Here is a 5,306-nt window from a genome sequence, read left to right as displayed (position 1 = left end):
ACCAGATGTACATCCAGGCTCTCCAAATCTTTCTGAATCAGTCTTTCATGTATCAAAATTGTAAGTAATAGCCAGGCAAGGCGGATTAGTCTTATGTTTATTTTCTCAGCTTGTGAATGTTTCTCTTTGCTGGAAGGATTTTTACCTCTGTTTGCTGTAACTTTGAATCTAAGGCTGGGGGGGTCCCTCTGGTCTATATGAATCTGAGTACCCTGTAAAGCATTTTCCATCCTGATTTTTACTTTTTTCTTTCTTCAATTAAAAGCTTTCTTTTTAACAATCTGATTGATTTTCCTTGTTTTAAGTTCCAAGGAGTTTGGATCGGTGTGAAGCCTCTCAAGGCAACCCAGGGAGGGGAAAGTCTGGGGGGAAAGGAGGAGGGATGGTTAATTTCTCCTTGTTTTAAGATCCAAGGGGTTTGGATCTGTGTTCCCCAGGGAAGGCTTTGGGGGAACAGAAAGTGTGCCAGACACTAAATTCTGGCTGGTGGCAGTGTACCAGATCTAAGCTAGTAATTAAGCTTAGAAGTGTTCATGCAGGTCCCCATCCAGAGCCCCATAGACTGCGTGTGGTGCTCACCCCAAAACTGAGCCCCATAGACTTCGTGTGGTGCTCATCCCAAACCTGAGCCCCATAGACTGCGTGTGGCACTCACCCCAAGCCTGAGCCCCATAGACTGCGTGTGGTGCTCAAACCCTTACCTGAGCTCCACAGACTGCGTGTGGCGCTCACCCCAAATCTGAGCCCCATAGACTGCATGTGGTGCTCACCCCAAACCTGAGCCTCATAGACTACGTGTGGCGCTCACTCCAAATCTGAGCCTCATAGACTGGGTGTGGCACTCAACCCTTACCAGAGCCCCATAGACTGCGTGTGGTTCTCAAATCCTTACCTGAGCCCCATTGACTGCATGTGGCGCTCACCCCAAGCCTGAGCCTTATAGACTGGGTGTGGTGCTCTACCCCATACCTGAGCCCCACAGACTGCGTGCAGTGCTCACCCCAAACCTGAGCCTCATAGACTGAGTGTGGTGCTCTATCCAAAACCTGAGCCCCATAGACTGCGTGTGGCACTCATCCCAAACCTGAGCCCCATAGACTGCGTGTGGTGCTCAAACCCTTACCTGAGCTCCACAGACTGCATGTGGTGCTCACCCCTAGCCTGAGCCTCATAGACTGTATGTGGTGCTCTATCCAAAACCTGAGCTCCACAGACTGCGTGTGGCGCTCATCCCAAACCTGAGCCTCATAGACTGGGTGTGGTGCTCTATCCAAAACCTGAGTCCCATAGACCGTGTGTGGCACTCACCCCAAACCTGAGCCTCATAGACTGCGTGTGGCACTCACTCCAAATCTGAGCCCCATAGACTGTGTGTGGCGCTCACCCCAAATCTGTGCCCCATAGACTGCGTGTGGCGCTCACCCCAAACCTGAGCCCCATAGACTGCGTATGGCCCTCACCTCAAACCTGAGTCCCATAGACTGCGTGTGGTTCTCAAATCCTTAGCTGAGCCCCATAGACTACGTGTGGCGCTCACCCCAAGCCTGAGCCCCATAGACTGCGTGTGGCATTTACCACAGACCTGAGTCCCACAGACTGCATGTGGTGCTCAAACCCTTACCGAGCCTCATTGACTGCGTGTGGTGCTCACTCCAGACCTGAGCCCCATAGACTGTGTGTGGCATTCACCCCAGACCTGAGCCCCATAGACTGCGTGTGGTGCTCAAACCCTTACCGAGCCCCATAGACTGCATGTGGTGCTCACCCCAGACCTGAGCCCCTACACTGGGCTGGTACGACAGCTTTGCCTGATTGCTGGCCAGAGCCCTAACTGTTGGCTGCCTTGCCCTGCCGAAGGGCTGGGTGAATGGACTGTTGCAGCCTGCCCAGGTCACCAGCCAGAGCCCAGACTGTGTACGGCCTACCTCGCTTGAAGGACAGCCCCCTTGTGAATCACTAATTCCCCCAGACCCAAACTGCGAGGAGGCGTGCTCCGCCCCGATGCATTGGGACAGCCTTGCCAGCTTACAATCCCCAATCTTGGTTGGGCCCCGAAAGCACTGCTGTAATACAACACAGCATGCATGTATCCAGGACCGGCACCAGTGTTTTTGGCGCCCTAGGCGCACGGCCATTTTGCCAACCCGCGCGCTGCTCCCGTGGCTCTGGTGGAGCTGCCGCAGGCTTTCCTGCAGGAGGTCCACTGGAGCCGCGGGACCAGCGGACCGTCCACAGGAACGCCTGCGGCAGCTCCATCAGAGCCGCAGGACCAGCGGACCCTCCGCAGGCACGCCTGCGGCAGGTCAACCAGAGCCGCCTGCCACCCCCCTGGCAAAATGCTGCCCCCCAATAATCCTGGCGTCCTAGGCGATTGCCTAGGTTGCTAAATGGAAGCACTGGCCCTGCATGTATCGTACCCCAGTCAGCCAGCCCCTCCACCCCCTCCTCACCAGCACCATCCTAGTACCCAGCAGGTCACTCTCACACTCCTCCCATCACCACCCCAGAGACGAGACAAGACACCCCTCAGCACCCAGCCACACAACTCCACTCTCCCATCTGCCCTAACTGTAGACACCCAACTGTCTAAGCAGCACTCCACCACCTCCAGCCAGCCCCAACCACCCACACTCCAGCACTAGTCACCCCAGTAGCCCCATAGCAGCCAGCAAACAACCACTAGGCCTTCCAGCATCCACAGGCAACCAACAAATACCCCTTTCTCTAGCAGGTCTAACACTCACCGCTTCCAACATGCCAGCACTCATGTCACAAACAGTTACCAGCTTCCAGGACCCAGCCCCACACACCTACCTCAGATTCAGTTTTGTGTAGTTACACATCCTGCCCCCAGGCCAGGTGGGCCAGTAACTGAATATGGTCATAAGGGAAGTCATAAATATGCAATTTAGTTGATTAATTAAATTGCATAAAATGTCACACATGGAGCATCACAAAACTTGGCAGCTCTGAAATCTGTCATAGTAATTGCAGTTTTCTGTTCTATAAATTGTTAAGCATGATGAGAAAATGGAAAGGGAATCCAACAAGCACAGAACCCTCACATGCAGGAAAAAATCAAAATACACAGAGCGTGAGAATGGAGTAGGAAGTCTGTAGTCAGGGGCTATAATTCATTATCGGGCAGAGAAAGCTAGCTTTTAAAATACAACCATGCACATGAAATGAGCAGAGACCAGATTTATCTAGGGAAATAACAATTAGAACAAAGGGATCTAAAAAAAAATCTGTCCCTTTGACTTCTTCCTAAAAAGCATAGTATTCTTGTGAAAATATCTTCTGAAAACAAAAGGCAGCAATCTGTGCAGAGACGTTGCTACAGTATTTAAAGAACAAGTGGGGCTAAAATATCAAAGCATGCAAGAGATAACAAAAGGGAAAAAACTAACAGTGGGAAATACTGCGAGGAAAAAATATGAATCAAAGAGGCCTGTGCAGAGACATGACAGAGGAGAGGGCTGAGAGGGATAGCAATATAGAGGTTATCAGGCAAAGTCATTCTTTTCCTTCTAAAACCCTCTAGGGTGAAATAAATATTAACTTGCATCCTTACCTGAATGAGTGCAAAATAAAAGACACCTGCCTGGAGATCATCTCTGCCGGGACTCGAACCCGGAACCTCTGGATTAGAAGTCCAGCGCGCTCGTCCATTGCGCCACAGAGACCTCACTACAGGCACAGCATCAGTACCAGAGCTGAAAAAGCACATACCTTCTGCATCACTGCAGGGTTAATCTCAGCATCCTTCTATTTCTGTGCAGCTACAGGGGCAGAGGGAAAACCTGGAACTACAATCCATCTCACTGCTCAGGAAAATAGGCTATTCTCAGCATCCTCCTCCTTCCATGGGGAGTAGGGGAAGAGAGTAATTCTGGATATGATCCATATCTCATCCCCAGCTCTAAGAGAGACACTCCAGAAACACAGATCTAGGATTGTCCTCTGCGTCCCTGACAGGGTCATCTCAGCATCTCCAACACTAACAAAGACAGAACTAAATCCTGGAATAGGATTAACCACTGCAACCCTGACAGGCTCATCTCAGCATCCCCTGAACAAGACCAGGCAAAGAGCTAAATGATTTAGCTTTCCCTCGCACTCCCTGCTTCTCTACATATCCCCATTGGGGAAAGGTGGTTGGCTGTCATGGGGAAAGCTGTGGCTCCGTGGCTTTTCTGGGGAAAGCTGTGACTTTGTGGCTGTTATGTGGAAAGCTGTGGCTTTGTTACAGTAAAAAATAAGGGAGTCATCTTTTTATTTTTAATGTAAAGGAGCCTTGGCACTCAGGGTTTTAATAATAAGTATTAAGTGTGTTTCTCATTAGAAAAGTGTTACAGAATGATCTGTAATTATTTAAAAAGCATAAGAGGATCATTAAACACCTACATTCATATAGAAGAGACACAGAAATGTAATAAACCAGTGGCTCCCAATAAAGCCGGTTACACATTCCTAAATTACATGGTTTTTATAGGGCTGCAGTTATCTAGAAACATCTTTATTCAACACTCCACAGGCACCCTCTGAGCTGGTACAGAAAAAGACATTCATGTAATACATGGGAATCTAAAATTCAGTTCAGTCCACTATTATACGAGCCCTGTACAAGTCTGAATGATTTAACTTTCGTTAAAAATTATTCAAAAAATCCAGGTCACTGTCCCACTGTCCACCCCACTCAACTTAGCGAGTCCAGTTTACACAAACTCTGGAAAGAGACTTGTTCTGTAGCTGGCTGGTTTGGAAGACAAAGGCCATGGCTTTTTGTGACCAACACAAAAAGTCATGAATGTGACAAACATGACACCTAAGCAATAGAGAACTAGATTCCCATGGTAGGATTGCGGGATGGAGTCTAGAACTAGACCATTGTAGACAGGTGCTCTGGTGCTCCATTGGCATGCATCCCGGCTTGGGGGGAAAGAGACAGGACAGTCCTTAGCATCTCCAGTACTAACAAACTAACTTCAGTCCTATAGAATTCACAGAACACAAAATAAAGGGAAGTGACTAAATAAAATGATTGGCATTTCCCTTTAGTGTGGCTTTATGTTAATAGATTCCAATGTCAGAAAGGACCATAGTGATCACAGGACCATAGTCTGAGTCCCTGTATAGCACAGGCCACAGAACTTCCCCAAAGTAGTTCTTAGAGCAGGTTTTTTTTTAAAACATCCAATCATAATTTTAAAAAGTGCCAGGGATGAAGAATCCACCACAACCCTTGGTAAATTATTCCAACAGCAATTTTTGATAGAGGGTAATTTACACCTTATTTCAAGTCT

At 48.7% G+C, this 5,306-nt stretch overlaps 1 non-coding gene across 1 annotated transcript; it reads right to left on the bottom strand.

The window, feature by feature from the left end:
• Positions 1 to 3,612: 3,612 nt before the first annotated feature.
• On the bottom strand, positions 3,613 to 3,686 carry TRNAR-UCU. The gene has a single exon. It is a non-coding gene; the product is annotated as a tRNA-Arg (tRNA).
• Between the last annotated feature and the right edge of the window lie 1,620 nt (positions 3,687 to 5,306).

Source organism: Gopherus evgoodei, chromosome 24, assembly GCF_007399415.2.
Source record: "Gopherus evgoodei ecotype Sinaloan lineage chromosome 24, rGopEvg1_v1.p, whole genome shotgun sequence".
In the NCBI taxonomy this organism is placed as follows: Eukaryota; Metazoa; Chordata; order Testudines; family Testudinidae; genus Gopherus; species Gopherus evgoodei.
Note: the sequence above shows the minus strand (reverse complement) of the source record. Positions and strands in the feature narration are given on the sequence as shown.